The 22,832-nt window shown below is 43.1% G+C and overlaps 1 protein-coding gene across 1 annotated transcript in view; it reads left to right on the forward strand.

Moving 5' to 3' along the window:
- Positions 1–22,832, forward strand: part of GNAS (GNAS complex locus) — a 162,365-nt gene that overhangs the window by 1,510 nt on the left and 138,023 nt on the right. The gene's annotated exons all lie outside the window — the stretch shown is intronic.

Here is a 22,832-nt window from a genome sequence, read left to right on the forward strand (position 1 = left end):
AGCTGAATTTTAAGGAGCTTTAGAAAACAATGTCGGACATAGTTTTCTGAGTCTTAGTGGTAAAAGTTTTTATTCTAGAAGCACAGCCTCTTTTGATGTGGTTATAGCTATACTGATGTGTGTTCATAAAGGTGTACTTTCTTCTTATGAGAAGGGGCGTGAGCAACACTTGTGTGAAGACTAAAGCTTGTGTGCTGTATTGGTAAGAAATCACACCTCTAACCAATGTGGCTTTTCTTTCAAGCACAGGCTACGCTGTAGGTATTTTATGGTTTGGTGTTTTTTTTAATGTATTTCGAGTTTGTTCTGTAGTGAACAAGTGCTTGAAGAAGGAGCTGTGAGAATGGGTTTTTCTTTGTAGATTAAATAATTAGGGGGAAAAAAAAGAGTAGGGCTAATTTTGATGTTAATCTGCAAGCCTTTAAGTCATAAAGGCTATCTGATAGGCTTCTGTATTTGCAGTAGGCAATATTTCAGTTGCCTGGTTTTTAATATTGCTTCTAACATGTTGTGCCACAGAACCGGTTTTTGCAGAAATGATATTAAACATTGAGTGGGTTAAACAATGTATCTTAGCAGTTTAAAATTATCTATGGTGAAGCCAACAGAGAGAGCATTCTTTGTCGAAGTACTGATTTATAAATCTGATGGATATGAGTCAGTGTTATGCTGGCAGTCGTTTATTATATTTCAGCCTGGACTTGAATAGCAGGAAGTCACTTTTTGGCGCTCTTGTAAATCTTGGGATGCCTAAGAGACCAATTTCCCTGCTCCTTGCAGAGGGACTGTCAGTCTTCCAGTTAGCTTCCTTCCCCTGCTGCTTCTCCCCTGCATCCCGCTCTCGCTGTTACTTTGTGTATTTTCTATTTCTAAGCTGGAATAAGAAGTTTGGGGTATACTTGGTTATACTTTATGTACTATAAAGTATTGCTGCCACAGCCGAGCATCTCTGTGCTGAGGCTTAGATGCTTACGGATTGCACATGCAAATTGTGCAGCACGGTAAAATTGAATGAGGGGGGCGGGAGCAGCTAGCTGGGATTTAAAGCTACAACTGAGTCTTCTTCCAAGGAATGGAGTTAGGGTGGGGAAAAAAAAAAAGACTGAAGAAGTGCAGAGCCAGGGATGTCTCCTTGCTTGGGGTTGAAGGCTCAATGGCAAAAGCCATTTTTGAATGGTTTCTTACTTGTGCTCCCAACTTTTTAGGCTGATGTGCTCCTGCAGGAGCGTATCGCTGATGTGGACGGCAAAGGACACCACAGGTGGCTGCTCTTTCTTTGAGAGTAACAGAGTTTAAATGAAAGCTGCACTTATGCTTCAGGTCTGGTCTGTCCCCAAGTCTAAATTATTTTTAACATACAGCTGCATTAGCTTGTATACTTTCAAGGGCTGAAAAGTTGCACTGCAAATTTAGAGTGTTTCCTCCTGTTGCGTGCTCAGCTGTACAGAATACGGGAGTGCACAAAGTCGCCGGTGTCTGTGCCTGCATGGCTGTTGATGTAGTGTATATGACATACCTTACAGCTGTAAGCTCTGGTCTGTTACTCACAGCATTACTCAGATGAGTGCTCTTTAGCACAACTGATACTTACGTTCCCATGTTGCAGTTCCTTTTTTGGAAGGAGAAGTTCCTCACTTTATCAGAGTGCTCAGGGATGTGCAGTGCACAGAGGTAGTTGCTCAGTGGATATCTGTATGTCCTGTTACTTGATTTTGGGTCTTTTTCATCATTTTTTCAGTCCTTTTTCATCACCACAGATGTATAAGGTAAATTCCCGATTCCTGAAACTTCTCTTAATTTCAGTAGAGCAAAGATCTTTCATCAGCTCTATTTTTAAAGCAATAATCTGACTTTGTACTTGCAGGAGAGTAGTTTTTTGCTTTGTTTTTGTGAAAGGAAAATGCACAATCAGGGGTAATCTCACTGGATTTTGTTTAGTGTACTGTACAAGTCACAACTTCTAGATTACAATCATTGTTATGTTGGCAACATAGTGTGAGTTCAGGGTTACTACTGGGTATTGGAGGGTGATTTTCAGTGCATGGGGGTTTTTTGTTTGAGAACAATCCTAGCTCTAAAATTGAAAGTGTGTGCTTATGGGGGAAAGGATTTTAAACTTTGCCATAAAATGATTCCACTCCGTGTGTGCTTTCTCATTGGTGACAGTAATGTGGGTCTTCCTCCATCTTTTTTTTTTAACACTTTAAAGTATAATTCAACTTAAATTGTGTTTTTTATCTTACTATTATTTATTAGATGAATTATTAGATGAATTATTATTATTATTATATGAAAACAAAGAATTGTCTGAGGGGTTTTAATGCTTTTCATCAGTTAGTATTTTCCAACAAAAACCCACTCTGTCCAAAACTGTTGCTCAGCTCTCCTGGTGTATGTATTGCTTTACCATGGTCTTAGTCCTCTTCTGTGATCTGGTTTGCTGTAGGAGACTGAACTTGGGCTGATCTCCTCTCGGTGCTTTGCCAATCTTTGTGTACTTAGTTTTTTCACTCTCTCAGGCTGACCTCTTACCCATGTAAAAAGTACTTGTAGCTTATTCCCATGTTGAAAAGGAAACATGGATATCAATATACCAATACAGATATATGCACTTGTCATCTTAGGTATTTATATTAAACTACAATATATTAAATAATGGCCATTCTGAATCTTACCTACATCAGTGCTTAAGTAAAAATATTTCTAACAGTAATATTTATATTGGTACAAATATGAATATAGGGCATGCAAATTTGAAGTTTTTATAGGGGGAATATATTATACAGGAAGAAAAACATACTTTAAAAAGCTAGGAAATATCAGTGTGAAGACTAACCACAGTCACCCTCTCTGTGTGTATGCTGCATGGTAAGCCCCTCCATACCATATAATTAAAGACTGTCTTGTATGGTTTACATTGTGTTTTTTTTCCACATGGCTTGTACTTCATTCAGGGCACAAGATGGATGTTGTGCAGTGAATGAGCAGCTATTCAATATTCTTATCCTCCTCATACAATGTGTCACCCTGTGCCCTATTTACGACACAGCAGCCATACCCTGTGCTGAATAAAGAACTGTTGAACTCCTCGTGGGCTTTTCTGTAGTACTGATCACTGCAGGGGCTGAATGCTTCATAAATGTCAGTGCACGGCACTGCTGTGAAATGAGGTGGCATCGTTCTCCTTCTTTTGTGGATGCTGGAGAGGGAAATGCCTCAAAAGACTAAAGCTAAAATTGTCCAAAGCTACCACTGATTTGAAATGCCCAGTCTTTGCCTAACTCTAATTTTTCTCCGTAGTACTCAGCTTTTTTTAATAACACTTTATGTGTTTCGAGCATGGACCTCACGGCTGTGAACACTCAGCCCTTTTGCAAGGTGAGCTTTAGATGCTCTTAAGTGCAGTCCAGGGAGCGAGAAGCTCAGATGGGCGCCCGCTACGGAAGCTGCGTGCTCCTCGATTGACCATGGTAGCTCTGCAACAGAATGAAGCTGGTCTGGTTCTCTAGGGCAGAATTTAATCCCACAAGATATCCTTTCTCTTGTTGTGATTTCCTATCTTGCTTGCTTACAGAGAGGTGCTTATCCTGACACTGCTTCTCTCGAGCATCGGGCAGGTGGGGAAGGGAAGACACTGAGTTATAAAGATAGGCGTGTGTTCAAGCACTTGACCAAATTCCATCTCATAGGAGCTTGTCCTTGTTGACAATAGTTCCATTCACTTACAACCGATTTGTTTCTTGTGTCCCATGTATTGTGAGCTAGAGGGGGCATAAGCCCCGCAAAAAAGCATATGGTCCTTATTAGAAGGATTGCGTAAAAGACGTACAGAACAGAATAGACTAAAAGTGTCGAGGGAACCTTTATTCTGGGACTTCCTAATTCTTGAGAACAGGATTTTAGAAACTAAGTGTCTTATACCAAGTTGGTATTTAATTTCCCCTTTAAGAAAAGCAGGAATAGGAAAACCCCAAAATCCTGTGTTCAATCCTAGGGGATGCTTGCGATGCGAGTATCTTGTAATGGGCTGCTCTGCTGAACAACCTGCCCCTGCGCACTGCGACAGCAGCTCGCAGGGCAGCGGTACGGGGTTGTTCTCCAAATGGACTGTCATTAGTGGTGAAGGAATTACAATATTTTTCCAATAGGGTTCCCAGTAATTACCAGATACTACAAGAACACTTGGACATGGGAATCTCTGTGGTTTCCATCTGCCCAGTACTTTCCAGTGCAGACATGACGATCCTCCTGTGGACACCAGGAGGTGGTATGCTAATTATGGGTCTTCCTTTACGATGAAGAGCCTCTGCAAGATGAGGAGTCCTACTCGGTTCCCACTGCTGTATACAAAATGTGCTCTGTGGCATAGAGTGCTGCCTGTTCAGTTGGTAAAGAGAGATCTTCTGGGTCTGGAGCATGTTCACTCCAAACAAAAATACCTGGAAAGCTTTGCAAACTTTAATAAGGCTTTACCCAGTATGCAAGCAACGTTGGCTCCAGGACCTGTGGTGTGATTTGGCGAACGTTTGCTGCAACTCAGAGCAATGTAGTGTCTTCAGCACTGGCACCTCTGTGCTTTAGATCACTTAAAGTAGTTTCTCTCCTGCTCCCATTTTAAAATTTCATAGAAAGGAGACAGGCAAGCTACTTGTCATTCCCTGCTTTTTTCTTTGTTTTGGGTTTCGTTTGTTGTTTTTTTTTCCTCGAGAGCTCCTGACCTTGACTTTTTCCTTGTACCACCTCCACATAAATAAAAAAATCATTAGCCTCAGGCAGACACATGGCATGGAGAGGTTCAGCCAGCATATTTGAAGTTTGGCAAAGTTTGAGCTGCTTCAAACAGGGCCTGGCAATGAAAGGTGTCAGGAAACCTACAGCAGCACTGCTATAAAAGTGTTACGATGAAGGGCTGCTAATGGATGGCATACTGTATTGAAGCTAGGATGATGCTCTCTGTAGAGAGATCCAAAATAATTACTTTCACAGTTACAGCTAATGTTGAAGGGATGCTCTGTGCATGTGTAAGCATGGATTTTTGTGGGAAGGGGGTGAGGATTCTGGGGGACCCCCTGATCCCTAGGACCAACCATGGCTGTGCAGTCTCACAGCAGCATAAATGTACATCATCTCTCCCCTTCCCCAGCATATATGCAATCTCTGTGTTAGTGGTAATCTGTATTTTTACTCATTGAATGCCTGGTGGGATAAAGACCATCATCACTATACAGAGGCTGCATTCATGTGTAGCCATGGACCTGATTTCAGAATTATCACCAGCGGGTGCTCTCTTTTTGACTATTGCTTTAGCTGTTTGTTCCATCTCTGTTATTCTGAAGGAAGGTAGCAGCTTTTCCTTTCCACCTGTAGAAAGGATGGCTGTTGCACCTACTGGCATCACAAGTAGTGAGTGAAACCACCACATTTCTTGCCTGAAAGAAGTTAAGACTCACCTAGCATGCAAGTTGACTGGAGTCAGGAGTTTGTTATTAAGGCAGCTGAGTCCTATGAAGTTTTTCTTTGGGAGTGGGAAGAGGTCGGGGAAGACGGTTTTTGGGGGTGAATGGGTGGCCTGAATTGAAAGAGAAATGCAAAGTTGTGGAAATATCTATCTATAGCCTCTGTTTATAGTTACAAAGAGGTTACCTGCTGAGCACAATATCAATTATTAAATGGTGACACTGAGGTCTCACCTGTGCTGTTATATTTTTAACTAGTGGCTGGCATCGTAGGCTCAAACTGCTGCTGGTTTAGGTGCAACAGGGATGGCAGAAGCTTGTCATCCCGTTGCTCAGTCAGCATCATCTGTTTCCAGAGCAGAAAAATTGTCTTGATTGCTTCTGTGCAACTGTCGGCTCCTTTCTGCACTGGGACATCTTGAATTGAACTGTCTCCTGTGCAAGGGTTTCTCTAGACCTGGCATTGTCATGGTTGGGAATAGCTGATGGAAAGGACCAGCAGTGAAGAAAGGAGAGAGACAGGAGGGCTGAACCTGACCTGGTGCTTCTTAAAAGAAAAATACTTTGGAAATAAATAAAATTAAAAAAAAGAACAGGAACAGAAGAGAGAGGAGACCAAGTGCCTTAATGTTATTTATAGTTCAAACTTTACTGCTGTAATAAAGTACAAGCAAACTCTTCCTGTCTGATTCATGAGGCACTTGTGAAGTTTTTGGAGCTGCCTACAAAAATGTGGTTCAAATTCTGTCATGTTTCTCAGCATTTATCTCCAATGTACATGTTGGAACTGTGTTTGTGTTACTGTATGCTGCCTTAAAGAGGTGTCTGAGGCAGCTCAGGCAGGACTGGCAGGTGCCTGAAGGTAGAATATCTGGACTATAGAGAAATTCTGTTTTCCTTCCTTGGGCTGGGTGAAAACCCTGCAGTCAGGGTCAGGGAAGTAGCCTCCAGCTATGACCTCTCTGGCTTTCATACCTGATGTCTACCCATTTTTTTTTTCTATTAGAAGAATCTAGTAATTCCCTATTAGCCCTTGTTCTTCATATAGCTTCCTTGGGAAGGAGGGGTGGGAGAGACTCAGAAGAGACATGTAGAACGCCGTCGCACCTTGACTCCAAATATACACTACACCTTCATGGTCATGCATGTCATTATTCCTGCAAAAATTTCCATGCAAAACTAGAAGGGCTTGTGTGTATGTTAGCCTGTTAGTCTGCCAGTAACACTGCTGAAACTACATGGCTGATGTTTCAATTTTTAACACTTTCAAGTGTTATTTCTGAAAGCATTTGTACTAGCTGGTGGTTTGTTCATGTTCTCCTTTGGCCTCTCCTGTAAGCTTAAGAGACTTTTCCAGAAATCACTAAATATTTTTACCCTTTGCAGGGGAAGGGCTTAGGCCCTTTGAGTATTCCTCCTGAATAACTAATCACTTCAACATACTGTTCAGCAGGGTTGGCCCTTAAATACAAGAGAGACACTTGCACACCCATCCTGGTTATAGCATTTCAATCTAAAGGGTGGGCTTCATGGTATTTGCATGAGCTAATCCCCGTTGCACTATGCCTAGGTGAGCTGCTTACATGGAAATGTGGGCCACCTTTGCACAAAATTTTGGTGCCTTTCCAGTGCTGTCTGCCCTTGAACAGCCTCATGCAGACAGTACCTCGGCTTCTGGAGCTCCACTTGTGCGCAGGCATCTAGCAAGATGCTGAAAAGTGTGTTAGCCAGCAATCCTAGCTTGATCAGAACCTGTAGTGTCAGAAAAAAGGGATTAATAGTCATCCCAACAGAAGTGTGGATAGTGGCTGTATGACCATTTTGTGTGGTATGGATACCCACACATCTCCATAAGGTGTACTCATGTTCATTGAGGAAAAACCTTGAAAAACACAGTTAGTTCTAATTACATACAGTTCTTCCCTGGCTCCCTTAAATTTGGGAGTGTACTCACTCACAAATATGCATGATTTCACTGAATTTCCTTCTAATTGCTATAATTTAGAAAAGGCAAGGAAAAAAAAGCTTGGCAATTCCTTGGAGTGAGGACAACTCAGATACTTGTCATAAGAAAGACTGGTTACCAGGCATATAAATCCATAATACTTCAGATATTTGGACCTGAAGGATGTGTCTCAAGGAGGGAATTTGAACTCCATGACTTATTCTCATTGTTCCCCTGGTCAATGAAGCATTTGAGGAACGAGCCACTGTATGCTTTATAAATAGCTCAGCTAAAGTTTTCTTTACTTCCTCTAATGTGTTCCCTCTGCAAAGAAAATCCACGGTATCTGTCTCTGAGCAGTGTTTTATAAGATTTGCATGTCACTAAAAGGAAAAAAAAAGATTAATATTCTCTGCATTGAGGAACGTGGGGAGGCAGAGGGTGTTAAACAGATGTCAGGAAGTCACTACTATTTATTTTGCCCACTGAAGGAAGTGAATGCTGAGGAGGATGGGTCGGTTCCTAACAAGGAGTAAGATGCAGTTTTACAATCTACAGTCTTGCTCTGTTTAGCCACTGTAGTCTCCACTGCAGTGTGTTGGAGGAGGGGGGGAATGCTGAAATTCCTGGGAAAACCCAGATAAATTCTGATTCAAATTGGAGGAAGAATTAGGGGGAGGTTCCTCCAACTGAAGGACTATTCCTTCGCCTAGCTTGGCACCAGGCTGTCAGTGTATTCAGTGCTGTTTTCAGAAACCAAACCCACACGCTTCTAGCCCAGCGCAGCTTCACACAGGTTTGTTTGTGCATAGCAATGCTGCCGCGACTTCGTGACTTTGACCTCAAGGAAGTATATCGGGTTCAGTGGAAAAACAAATGAACGGAGGGCCCAACCCCTCACCCATCCCATGTGTGTGCCCTGCGCAGGGATGGCATTTATCACAGCCCCAGTGGAAACGAGCTGTGGGAGCTGCTCGGGGAAATGTCCCCTGCAGCTTCCCCCGTCAACCAAACGTGATTTATGCATAAGGTGGAATTCTGCCAGTGTGACTGGAAAAGTGTTTTTATATGGCTTTTCATGGAAGAGGCTTTCATTTTGGAGGCTAATTTCAGACGTGATGGGAGAGCTTTCTGAGCTCGCGCTGGATCCTCCGGCCCTGGGCTGTCCTGCGCAGTGCTGCCATCCCACCCCTGCGTCCCTAGCAGTTCTCACATCTGTGCCTACCACAGGCTTCCTCTGCCTTAAATTATAGGAACACTAACCCCAAATAAGTTGCTTTTAAAAATCTAAGGCTCGCATTTTTGGGAACATTCATTGGATTTTGGAATTCAGTGGTACCTCGACCAAGTGCTGTTATTGACCGCTGAAGAGCAGGTTGCATTGCAGAGGAGCTTGTAAGGCGCAGTGCATGTGCGCTGCTCCCTGGGGCCGTTCAGCACTGGTTAGGGGGTAGCCGGGGTAGCCAGAAACATGAGCCTGAACTATAAATTGTTCCTGTCATGTTGCAGAGATTTTTAGATTTCCCCGATATACTGAAACAATTCTGATCATGGTCTTGCTACTGATGAATGCGTGTTGTGTGCCAACATGTGCAGGAACCAAAGCCTGGTGGAAGGGGTTCTCCAGGCTCCAGCTCTACTGTTTATAAGACAGTTTTAAAGCTTTTAATCATGGACTAGTTGGCACATGTTTGTGGAGAGCCCAGCTCTGTTTTCTCATCATTGCAAATCAAAATAAGCTCAGAACGATGTTTTTACTGTTACTCTAAGTGTCCTTTCTCTTTTTGTCAAAGTAAAAATAGCAGAGTGCCCCAGGGATCAGGCTGTGTTCTTCATCCCTGTTGAGACTGAAAGGGCTCCATCTTCACCTCCATCTTCCTTTGCATGACGAAAGGAGCCATGGGGCAGTGCAAAAACTAGGCTCACACCCGTCAGCTGAGTAAGTGAGGAGTAGCTATAGATTTAATTTCAGTGTACGGGTGAGTGCCCTAACCGACGCCTGTGGTACGTGTACTCGCTTGGGAACCATTCAGAGAGCACAGTTGTCATCTCCAAAGAAGATATGCTTAGTGTTACTTTGAGCTTCTAATATTGCCTTGCACTTTAGGAGACAAGTGTCGGGCATCGAAGCAAGGCGACCGCTTTATGTTAGTCCTTTCTGACTCTCTAATTTTGCTTATGGCAGTTTGACTGGGACACTGACAACTGTGCAATCCCGTCACTTACTTTCTCAGAGTTCATGAGCTCTGCTGGCTTCTTGGCGGAGGTAACAAACAGGTTTGAGTCCACGTAGCCTGGAGCACAGAATGCCCATAGTGGAAACCAGCAGCTGTCTTGCTTGTCTATCCCCGAGCTATTACAGAGCGTGACTGCCCCGTGGCAGGGCCCGGAGAGCGGCTCCGGTCCCCCCGGGCGCGCAGGGCACGGAGCTCGGGCTGTGCCTGATCAGCAGCTCCGATGGAGAGATGCTGCTGCAGAAATGAGGGGAAAAAAACCCCCACACTTCATAGGGTTTGTCTTTCTCTTTCTCAGTGACGCTCTCATCACGCGTTACACCACAACCTCTTCCTCTTCCCCTCCCCACCCCCTACTGACAAAATTTTTAGTATGTGGGCTGTATTTGTTTGGTTTTGCATTTTTCCTGGTTGTTTTCTATGCTGAAATCTCAGGATTGCTGGTGAGCCGGGAGGTTTTCTGGAGCACTGGGGGATTTGTGGGACTGGGACTTTACAAGGGGAGGAAACGGAGACACTGAGGAGAAGGGCATGCTATTGTGAGCTGAAAATCTGCATTCAGATTTTGTTTTTTATAAATACCAGTTAAAACTGTCTACATACTGTCTGGAAGAAAAATACTGCATAAAATACTCTCTTGATGCTTTCCATGCCTTATCTCCACACAGGAAATTCACAATTTGATAGACCCGATTTTTCTCTGGTGATTAAAAACATATAACAAATACCTTTTAGACTGTAAAAGCTGAAAGATATTTTCTCCTCTAAGCCTGATTCCTTAACACTACCTGTGCTCGCATTTTTCTCAGCTTCTGTGAAGTTTAATCTCTTATCTGTACCATTTCATGGTTTTAAGTGGTGAGTGATGCAGGACTTGATTTGCAGACATTTCAGAAGAGTATGTATTTGTTTTTAAAAACACTTACTCCTCCTTGGAAAATACTCCTCCTTGTCTGTTTTTCCCCAAAACAAAAATTGAGATAAAATTTTAGTGCATAGTCCTTAAACATGCATATCCAAAAGTGCCACGTGCGTTGCTTTTGGACAGTCAGAAGCAATTTGCACAGGCCTGTTTGATTAGCAAATAGATGAAACGGGTGCAATTTCATTCTTGGCCTTTGGATCAAACCAGGAGTTTCAGTCTTGCAGACTCCATCGCAGTCCCGGCGATGTCAATGGGATTATTCACACGAGCGAGGGCAGTGTCAGCCGTCCCCTCTCGGAGCCCACGGGAACAGTGAGTCACCTGTGCGCTGCCGTCCCGTCGGCAAGGGGACAGCACTCTGTCCCCGGGCAAGGCACGGTGACACACCATGAAATCCTGCTTAATGCACTTCAGTGCAGAACCAGCCAATTTAGCCTAGGTATCGCTATCGGGCCCAAATTGTAGTTTCACTGTATAAAGGAGTTCAAGAAAATGTTATTTGAAACTTTTTCTGCCATCGAATAATTCAGTGTTAGGTTTGAGAATCTGTTGCTCCTAGTAGAGGTCTAAGCAAAAACTAAATACTGCAAAGATATTTACCATTCAGGCTTATTTTGGGAGGGGGATGAGGAAAGGCCTGATAAGTTATGTACTTGACCGCATGTAGTTAAAAATATTATTTGGAATATAAACTTCCTTGTCTGAAGACCAGCTTTATGCACGAAGTCAAAAAGCACAAAAAGCAGTTCTCCTCCTGGCCTCCATAAGTATACCTTAATGCTGCTGAATCCTGGAAATTATGCAGGGCATGCTTTTTAAATGTTGATTTTGACTTCTTGCCTGGGACCAAGTGTAAAGTCTTTCCAAGGAAATACTTAGAAGACTTGCAATGAAACCCAAAAGCTGCTGCCAAACCTTAGTTTTTAGAAAGGGAGTAGGGGGCAATCCAGACTGTTAAAAACTTCCAGTTGTTTGTAATTAAATCCACTTCTTCTGTGCACAATAAACATATACTTAGAAAAAGATCATTTTACATAATACTTATGTGGTTTACTGCTGCTCTTTAGCTGCTAAAAATCAAGCAGTAGGTCTGCTATTTTAGTCTGGAAAGGTTACTGGAAGCTGGGAAGCCGGACTGATGCAGCTGTGCCACCGCAGTGGCACGTATCCACATATCCAGCGGTGGCACGCAAATCGAGCCAGGGAATCCTTTTCTCATCGTGAACCATCTTTCCCACCTCTGACTAGTTGAAGTTTGTTTTGGATTGACAGGGATGCGAATGCAGAGGAGATAAAAATATCCCAGCTGCATATCCCTCCTTGCCAGCAGAAGCACCACTCATGGCTTCGGTGGAAGCTATGGGATTGCAGGGACTTCTCATCGCCCTGCTTGCTTCTTTGAGGGCTGGCAGGAGACAGGACCGCTAAATCCTCACCGCTCTCCCCACCCTGAGCCTGGTCTGCCACAGTTCATTCAAGATCGTTTCAAGTCTGCTGCCATCGTTCCTCTGGAGGACGGGGCGTGTGGGGTGGAAACACCAGCAGCTCTTGCTGACAGCTGCTGCTCTTCCCAGCCGGCATTCAGGAGATGCCCCTGGGGCTGAAGCAACTGGTAGGTCTGTCAGAAAGCCCAGCACAGATAACACCTTGCTAGGGAACAAAGGGGCCAAAGCTTGAGTGAGATTTTGTACCCCCTTGTGCAGAGAAGGGATGCCACCAGGTTGGGGAATGTGACAGATTCATGATGCCTCTGCTTATGTCCTGGAGAAGGGAGTCAGTTCAGGCTCCAGAGCAGTCCGTCTCTCATCTTTTGTCAGTACTGCAGTCGCCTCCAGTTTTGTTGTTATTGTTGCTTAACGCCAAAGATCAAATTCTGTTTATATACACGTTTGTTATGGCCACAAAAGTGCCATCACAGCTTTCGGTGTAGGCACCTTGATTTTGCCAAGCAAAGTGCCCAAAAGGTCTCTGATTTTCAGTTAATGAAGTTGCTTATAAAACCAGATCTTCTCCCTTTGTTCTTTATGTGCTGTTTGCTACATGCAGAGACGCATAGCCCTAACCAGGAGCTCGAATGAGAGCAGAAGGCTGCTCCCACCAACGAAGGGTAAAATCTTTCAGAGCCCTGCCCAGTGCGTGTGACTGTCCTGCCTTAGACCTCTTGCAGGTTGCAGCGCTAGCTGGGGAGGGGATGGCCTGAGTCTGAGTTTATCCAGAGGTAAATTTTGTATTTACCCTTGGCAAGGGAGGGAATTTTTTCTAGGATGGCATGAAGAAATTGTCAGTTGTTACTAGGCAGGTTGCAGGAGCCTTTGGGTGCTGTGAAAGAATAGATGCGAGGCATGGAAAGAGCAGAGAGGAGCAGCTGAGAGATATTATCTAATAAGTGACATAAGAAAAACCATGAAGCCTTGCAGAGCAGATTTGTTAGGATTTGAGGTTAAAACCCCTGTTGCTTGCTGAGATTATCCCCCAGCATATGGCAGGGAATGTAACAGAGATGTAGAATTAGCTGCTAATGATCTGGACACCTTGAAAACAGATGTTTGTAGTTCTGTATAACTGCATGCTGTTTGATTCGGCTGAAATCTGGATTATTCAACAACAGGCTTGGTGTGGTATTTGAATGCTTAGTAGCTTCATTTCCCACTAGTGTCACTGGGTACAGATCACCTCTTTCTTAGGAATACCACTGGATTAATTTCATCTGGAATTGTAATTGAGAATTTGGGAAATCGCAGTCAACCTGGTGACAGCAGACCGCATTAGCCAAGAGCCAGAGAGGTGGCGTGGGGAGCTGCAGTCATCTCCTTGGGCAATCCAGTACATCTCTGTTGCACCATGGCACTACCCTGCTACTAGTGCTTGAGGATGGGCAGTATTCATTTGTAGTTCCTTTAGAGGATGACTTATTGAGAGATTTCTATGGCTAACGATGCTGCAGTTGAGGAGAAATTTGCTTGTGGGTTTAGGTGCGAATGGCCTGGCTTTCGGAGGCAGAGGTGCAGTGTATCGTGTGTGATGTGTGTTTGTTTCTTAGCTGATGCCTGGCCGATCCACGTGCATATGTGACAGCGTATTGTCACGTGTTTCTTTGGCTGTGGAGGAATGCAGGAGATATGAGCAAGCCATATATGAATGGAGGGCTTTATCCTTATGCCAACTTTAATACCAAACTATAATTAAGGTTTTTACATGTGCAACATTAGAAAATTCAACACTGTTCCAACAGGAACAGTTTCTGTCAGTTTTTACCAGGTCTTTGTTAAAGGCTATTTAGTTGGTCCTTAATAAAACCTTTAAGCATCGTCAGCTGGAGCATCCACCCATAAGCCACGGATGCTGAACTCCATGTCCCCATTCACAGGTTACAGGCTGGATGAATGAAGTGAGCAGAGTATTGTACTGGAGAGAAGAGAGGAGGAAGCTGCGTCTGCTCTCACCACCCTTGACAGCTGCTGCTTCCCCCAGGTTCTCCTCCCTGGGGCTGTTACCTGGGGTGGTCACCAGCTTGCTCCTCGGCGTGCGCTCAGCATGCCATTAGAAACACGGGGCTCGAGTTATCTGTGGTCTGCAGCTTGTGGTCCCGTGAGAAGGGTGATCTCCCCTGAACCACTGCTGATCTCCGTGGGTGTTGTCCGTGACTAGTTGGTCTCTGTCTTGTCTACTCCACCTTGTTGTCCCTGTTGGTTTGCCTGCTGCTCCATTCCCTAGCATGCTTTCCACAGCTGCAGTATGTCAGATCTGCTTCAGAAAAATACGTTGGCATTTCTGAACCCTTACCACTGACAGGATGCTTTCCAAAAACTCATCTCACTTTTATTTTAACAAATGCCCTATCAGAACCTCTTTTTCTACAGCTGCTTCTCTCCGGACTCTCAGTTCATCTTACAGCCGCTTCGTTCAGAGCCTGCTCCCTTCCCTCCTGCTGTCATCAGTACAACCGGCACCTCGTGAACTTCTTGTCACTGCTGGGTTTTCTGTTGTCCTTTCTATCGTTGTCTTATTTCAGATCTAACTCAGCTAAAGGGGATAAGTGCCTAATTTCCTTTCTGATGCCTTACACTACAGGACTTCAGGTCCTCTGCATCTCACTCAGCTGTTTCCTAATGATGGAGATTGCTGAATTCATTGGTACCTCTCTTGCTTCCATGAAGTTTTCTTGGTAACTGTGTCTTCTACCACACATGCCGAGGGCTGACCAAGACTCAACACTGCACAGGCAAGTGCCTAATGCCAAACCCCCTTTGTTACCTGTTTCCCATCAGGTAGTTTTGGTATGCCCTTACTCACCCTGACTTGGAGCTGTTGTTCATAAATACCTGACATCCTCTCCGTTGTTAAGGCACTGAAGTTTCTAACTTGGGGATGTAGTTTCCCCTAGGTTCTCTTTGGGGGTCTCTGCATTTACTTAAGCCTTACTTAAGCAATCTGCTCTGATAATGCTCTCGCTATGCTTATATTTCTTTAAGTTCAAAATAATGCTTCCGAAGGTCTCTTAATTTATTTAGCTCAATTTGCGTTATTGGAAGACATCCTCCTGGAGTTGGAAGCCTTTATTTTTCACAAGGGAAAAAAGTTTGTTAGCTGTCTGTCCAGTTCATCTTTTTTCCAGCTCTTCCATCGTGTTAAACTTCCTTTTGGACTTAATCTTTTACAGTAAAAGCAAGACCTTAACCTCAGTCTTTCTTTGTAAGTTAGATTCTTTTGACCTGGCGTCATCTTTGTTACAAAGCTTCACACACTGCAGTACAATAATATTTTTCTTGTGGTGCAATGAACAGCACTGCAGATGCTGTTCCAGATGGGGTCATTTTTTCTCTAAATTAGCAACTGTCTTAATAGATATTTTCTGTGGCTTCCAAACTATGTGGTATTGCTTGAATGAAAATGTAATTCCACTGAGAGATTTCAAGCCCAACTTTTGCTGGGCTTCCAGAAACAATTTTTTTTAAATTTATTTGCACAGTCAAAAGAAGTTTGCTGACGTACTGCATTTGCATTTTGAAGCTGCATCTTTAGAATCAGATTGAAAATATGAATATTCTCTGGTATATTTTTCTCACAGAACAGAATTTTCATGCAGGCTTATGTATTAATGTAAGGGTTAAACTATGGCAAATGTGTCTTGAAACAATTGAAATATTTCTCCGCATCAAGAGTGGAAAGCCCAGTTCTCTGCCACCAGAGATACTACACCTCAGACTGGTTAATTTTCTGTCATTTTAAAATAATCATTTGAGAATGCAGTTTGAATTTGGACAACTTGCTTCCGAGTCCAACAGAGTTATTGATTCACTTGAAACTTCCTTGGAGGGTGAAGAGGACTTTTTTTATCTAAACCAGCCATGCTGCGGACTAGCAAGCAAACTGCTTGGTGGTGGCTGCTTTAGCAAGATGTGAGTGGACTCTCAGGAGCATTCGCTTGAGTTCCCCTTTGTCACAGACAAGTGTGGAAAATGCAGTAAATCATGAAAAATCCACCAGGATATACTACAAGCCTTAGGATCGCAGGCACCTTCTTACAAATTTAAAATCCTATGGACAAAAAATAAATCAAGAAGCCTCAAAAACTCAAGAGTTTCTGAGAATGGCTGGGGAAGTGATCAAGGGACCAGACTTTGACCCCCTGCAATAGCAGGGAAGTTGGTAGATGAAATATGAGGGCCAAATGAAAAAGCTGAGAGCAAGAAACTCTGTTTTGTTTGGTTATGTTTTTTAAAAAAAACAACACCTAAACACCTTTGACAAAGATAAGTTGTGTAGTTCCATATAATCCTAAACCCTGCATTTTTTAACAGTTGCAACAGGTCTAACTTGGTAATTGTCTTTCACTGGGGAATTAGGAGTTCATCTGTGTGACCCTGGAAAATGTTGGAGGACACCCGTCGAGGTTTGTTCAGAATGGAAAGCATTCAGTAACCTGACAGGCGTATGGCCTGTGGGTTTTATTGCTGTGCTTAACACCAAGGAAAGCTGCCCCTTAAAGAACCTGGAGGGTATGGGAACCCCGCCCAGGGTAAGGACACAGTTCTCCATACAGATGGTTTTGCCTGAGTGAGTGGCGAGAATAATAATATCAGACTGGCGTACTGAAAAACCATGAATGTTGGTGATCACAAGAAAAGTGAGAATTGGTCTTGTGCCACTGGTAGTACAGTGCCTAGATGTAGCTACTTTGTGGTTTTGTTTTTTCTTTTAACCCCCAGGCTTCAAATAATCTTTATTAATAATAATAAATAAGCTTTATTTACAATGATTTTATACAAATGAGTGATTTTTGTTATAATGAATTGCTATTTGGTAATCCACGTGATGGTGAAACTTTATTTTAACTGCTAGAAAGCTCTTACTTAGTTTTCAGAATATCAGTTCCTAAATAGTTGGATTTAATTTATTCCAGAGAAATTCTAAGATTTTTGAATGGTTATTCACCTAATATCATTGGCATGGTCAATAGCTAACTGTTAAACTTAAACCTGTGCTGTATCTAAGTCTTTTAAGATTGCGGGGTCTGTCTACTGCTTTTGAGCTGGAGAGTTTGCAGTTTGGTCCCATGTGCTTCCTGTAGCATTGTGTCCATCCTGGCACATCTGTCCTGAGCCACCAGTACACTCAGGCATTCCCTCTGCTAGGCAGGACTTTTTTTATGCCAAAACCAGAAGGACTGCTCCAGTTTTCTACAATTTCATCAAGTGAAAGGCCCTGAACCAACTTCAAGCCTTGCCCCACAGCATCGCAACGTCTGTGCTTTCGAGGATGGGCAGCTATTGCCCAGTTCGTGATTCACACGCTACGTTTCAGTGAATAGCCTGGTACAGGGTAGCGTGCTCCAGCTCGAGAGTGATGACAGCAAAAGGCACCGGGCAAGACCTGATTCCGAGCAAGAATAGCTCTTTGTGTTTGTGCACTCGGAGTTTGAGCACGTTTTGTGTTGGAGTACAGAAATGGCTCGTCCTTTCACGCTGCAGGCCTGTGAGATGCTGTTGGAGCTATTGTGTTTCAGGAGAGAAAGTGGGATTTTTGTGTAGCCGAAGTGCTAAAGCTGTGCCTGTGGGGTGGGAGGGATCCCCGCCAGCTCCCCATGGGAACAGAGCTGGGAGTGCATGAATTGCTTACGTCTGTGGGGGCGGCTTGGTTCAGTTGAGCTCTCCTGTGAAGATGCCACAAGAAGAGTGCGTGTCTTGGTCATTAGGAATTTGTCCATGTTGCATTATTAGATGAGAGTTCTATTTACTTTTTAGCTTTACCCTCCACCTGCATCCCACTGTCCATAAAGAAAATCCTGCTTCTGTCACTTGGGAAGCAGCAGTTTTCCAGCGCTTCCCCAAATTCCCTCCAGAAAGAGATTATGTCACATCTGCCCCAGATGCTTATGGAAAAGAAAGTGTCTCAGCACAGTGAGTTCTGGGAGAGACCCTCACACGCAGGAGCCGATCGTGGCGGCGAGGATAGTGTTGTGGGAAGAGGGCTTTTCCTTGGGTTAACTCAAGTAACACCCAAACACTTCCGTTTTAATTAGTAAGGGAGAGCCAAATGCTGGCTGGCCCTATTTCCAAGCTGGACCTTTCCATTTCTCAAGTGGGAGTGGTGTTCTTGGACCTCTAAAACCTCCAATATATTTTCTCCTCCTGTCCTTTGATTAAGGATTTGTTTGTTGACACTTCAGTGGGTTGTGACTCTAATGACAGCAGCCCTTGTGTCAACCAAGACGGAGCTTCTCGCTGTTGATAGTTCTTGGCTTTGTCTCTGCTTCCTAGATGTGATCTGATAGAGGTTCTAATGATCTTGTAAGTCCTAAGTAGGAATAATTCTCAGTACAGAAGTTAATTAAGTGGATTTTTGTATTTCTCCAACTGTCCCCTGTGCGTATCTGTGGACCGGACAGATGGACAACAACAATGCTACACAGATCGCTTTGTCAGGTATTTCTTTTAATAGGTTGTCTGCAAAAAGCAGATGTGTAGGATGAAACAGAAGGCTCCTGCTTTAAAAAGTTAGTTCTGGACATATTTTAAGATAACTTTTAAATGGAAAATAACTGACTGAACCTACCATGGTAGTGTTTCCAGTGAACTAAATGTGGTATAAAGTTCACATTTACATTTCTTTTTATAGCTCAGAGGGTCTCAACTTAAAGGGGTTTTAATAGGTGCCAAATGTTCTCAATATCTGTCAAGGTCAATTATAGATGAGGTGTGTTTTTTTTTTTTTTTTTTTTTTGCACGGAGCAGGAAACAAGAAGCATCTTACTGGAATTGTTCCTAGAAGGTTTGAACTTAGCAGATGTATGAGGTTTTCATATGTCTTGGTAAAATGCTAAGTCTGAAGCTCAGCAAATTGCTATGCTGGCTGTTAACAGGAGATTCCAGCTATGCTGGTTTGGCAGGAAAAGATATAAGATTGAAAGATTTCCACCCCCACCAGATGGAGATCTCTTGGTAGGTAACTGATCCCAGGGAGCAGCTCGGCGGTCGGTCTGCCCGCCGTCTCAAGTCGCGCTGAGCCTTCTCGAGGGCATCAGCAAGCCAAAACTCAAGGGTAAAATGTGCTCCTCTGGTTTCCAGCTATAAACACAGAGATCAATATCATGTCACAACTAGAAGAACTGTTAAAATTGGACATGCACTGTTTGTTATTACTTATTTTTAAAGCTTAACTCTTACCCTTAAGTAATCACAGAACACTACAGAAGAAAAGATCCATTCATTTGCAAATGAAGTACTGATTTACTTTGTGCTCTATTCTTTGTTTTCTTACCTTTTCTTGACAAATGTGGATTTTACGGCATCTTTCTTTGATTTCTTTCCCTTTATTAACTTTGTCCCTGGCTTTTTACACTTGAAGATTATTTTGGACATACAAGCAATAGTCCTTACATTAACGTATTTTTATAGGATTGATGCTGTAGTTGTCTCTAACCTTTGGCAAAACAGTCCGTATACTTTAGGTGTGTTGTCAAGCACACCTGCTTTACGATATTTCTGCTTTCTCAAAATTAAGGTCAGGCATTTTCTGAAACACTGACAAGGATGGTTTTTAATATTAAATTCTTAAGGACGCAGACAACTGTTGAATAAAATGATGGGGAAATACAGTGCTGCAGGAATATTTTAAAAAGTTGTGAAAGCTTTTTTCAGTCTTCACTGTTTCCCTTTGCTCTTGCTCTGTTAAGCAGTCAGTATTAAACAGGAGTTCACATGTCAAATTGTCAGTTTTCTCCCCCCCAATATTTTTTTTTTGAGACAACCATGTAATTAATGAACTACTACCATGAAAAATATTGAGCATACTGCTCAAAATTGAGAAAGACAACAAAATACGGAAGTCCTGTGATTAAAAAAGATGTTATCAAATGCAACGTTGCATTGGCAGAACTTCTGAACAGAAAGTCTTCTCAGGCTGGCAAGTTGTAACTTCAGTCAAAAGACTGTTTTTTTCTCCAGCTTGTTTCACATTGGAGCAGGAAAAAAATGGGGAACTAGTTACATGAACTCGGAAAAAGATGAAACATTACCATAACCCACGGAGAACGTAGGTGTCCACAACCCAACACCTGGAGGTAGATGTGCACTTGGGGTAGAATCTGAAGAAAATGATCACTGATATGGGTGGATCTTGGATCTGACGCTGAGCATCCCAAACTGCACATCAGCATCCTGCAGGACCTGGCTCCTGCAAGAAGGAAGGTGGGAAGGATGCAGTGGAGGACGGAGCAGGCGGAAGGTGCAGGAGGGATGTGGGTTTATTTGTGAGGGCCAAGAGCCTTTGCAGGGAGGATGCTATTAAAGGCCAGGGAAAACGGAGCAAAACAGTGTAGTCAGTCTGCCCATAAATGACAACAGCAACTTGTGTATCTCCCTTAAGAGAAAGTGGTGTTTGCATCTTCACCCCCAATTTGGTTTTTTAGTTCCATGAACAGGTATGACTTCTCACACCTTCTCACTTCACCCAGAGCAAATAGATTATACTGAAGAAAAAAAATAATTCTGAATTAAACTGTTTTCTTGTCGTCCTTCCACTTTATCACTTCATGCAAGTATTTGAAAGGATAACTTGGTGCTAACCTTGAATGTTAAATGTTAGTCCTAACTTCTCGTCATTGTTTACCAAAATAGTAGGGCCACTGTGTAACAGCAATGGTATAAGTGTCAACATGGGGCACTGATATTTTAACAGAAGACTTTAATTTATAATAAAACTAAGTGGAGGTTTTTAGGGTGAGTTAAATTTATTGCAGCAGCGCCCTCAAGTGCTGCGACACTTTAAAGGTCTGACGGTGCCTCTCCCACAAGACACTGGGGTCTATTGGCTGGGGCCTGATTCTTTAGCATGTTCAGCCCAGTAAGAGCGTATAAATTATTTTGGTGTAAATTTTGAGTGCTCACACAAATCTGTGAGACTATTTAAATTAATAATAGCATGAAGGGAAGCGTGCTGGTTTTGGAGTTTCTTTTTTAATTGCTCTGTGGTAAGGAAGGTGTTGTCAGGACTAGTTTGGTTGGAAGTGACGGAAGGAGTCCTGGGCAGAGCAGCTTTCAGGTCAGTGATGGGCCAGGTCCTGCCTGTTTGTAGTTTGGGATGCTCAGTGCCAGCAGAGCCCAGTGCATAATAGCTTTATGAACTGTTCTTCAGCTCCCATGGCCCTTTCTTAGTTTAGGCTGTGACGATAACAGAGCAGAATCTTCTCTGGTGTGACTTACTACCTTAACGAAGAATTTGTCTGGATTTAGAAGTGGTATTCATTTGGTACTTGGGATAACCGTATCTGGTAGGCTGTGGACCAGTACACTATTTGTAATGCTATAAACTGTATGGACATAACTATGGCAGTCTAAAGCAGCTGTGGTCTGCTGGAGGTGTTGCACCATCCTAAACGTACCGGCATCATTACGGTCACAGCCTGTAGCCCCTGGGCTTGCTGGGCTGCGGTTTTGCCAGCAGAATTCCAGCTCTCCTTGAGGCAGCTGCTGGAGGGAGCCCAGGCTGCAAGCCCGCTCTTCAACTTCTGAGCAATAAAGCCGCAGTTGCTTCCAAAATTGCAGCATCTATTGTAGCTGTCTGACAAAGCTGGCTGTGTGATTTCCTCCATTCTCTAGAATTCCCTTCTGTTAAGCTCTCCACCTCTTGTCTCCCAGCATGTATGATCAAAGCAGGTCAAGTCATCTTTGTTCAAAAGCAGAATCTCCGAGTGATACCAGTGTGTCTGGAGAAGCGAATTTAGCCCGAGAGAATGATTCCGTGGGGGTAATTCAATCATAGTACCTAATAATTACCTGGATCCACAAAATGACCTTTTAAGGCATTGCTGAGAGCAGAAGGCATCAATTATAACACCCCCCTTGTAAAAATAATGCCTTTTCTTCCTAATTCTTAAGGATTATTTTTGTAAAGATACTGCAAAGTCTCTATTTTATATTCTCTTGTGTATATTCAAATGTGTATTTTATAGTGTCCTTTTGTGTGGGTTTCTCCAGATCCAGAGGGAATAGCAATTGCAATAGTGATAACAATCTGTGGAATGAAGAATTGCAACATTTGGGCCATACCCACTCTTAATATTTGAGTCTTGAATGAGTATTTCTAGAATAAAACAGGAAGAAAATAAGAGGTCAGAAGGAAGAGAATTTAGAAATCATTCAATTGTTTGACTTAAGAGAAAAATAAAATAGTGACACATCTCTAAAATAAATAAATATAAAGGTCAATGGTCATCTGGAGATCCAGTAGCCGAGGATCACTTGGGCTTTTTTTGGCCACTTAAACATGGAAGTTTTAAAGCCTTTGGCCCAAGTGCTGCTCTCCGCTACACACGTGGAGTTTCACATGATTCCTTCGTTAGGTGACCTTGGGCTGGTTTTGATTTGCACGAAGCAAAAGTGACTGCTTTTCTTTCGCTGGGAGTTTTACCGCTCTGGAGCAGTGCTGTGAAGAGTTGAGTTACTTGATTGGGTCCCTGTTACAGCTGCCTTGGTGCTCCCTGGTACAGGGTGGGGAAGAGGCTCCTAATTATTACAGGTAGATTTGCCCCCTCCCCAGGTGAGACACCCTGCAGACTCCTTAGGTTGTCTGGACCAAAACACAAGGGCCATGTGTGAAATACTGCATGTTGCATGTTTGTGGCAGGCATAAAAGGTGGTGAGCTTTGTATTCATGGGAAAGCTGATGTCTCTTAATTGTCTCTTTTTTTTTTTTTTCCCCCCCAGCATAATTTATTTTTTCAGTGTAGAGGACTTATCTACATATTTCTACATATTTATTTCTGTTTTATT

This window comes from Mycteria americana, chromosome 14 (assembly GCF_035582795.1).
Source record: "Mycteria americana isolate JAX WOST 10 ecotype Jacksonville Zoo and Gardens chromosome 14, USCA_MyAme_1.0, whole genome shotgun sequence".
NCBI lineage: Eukaryota > Metazoa > Chordata > Aves > Ciconiiformes > Ciconiidae > Mycteria > Mycteria americana.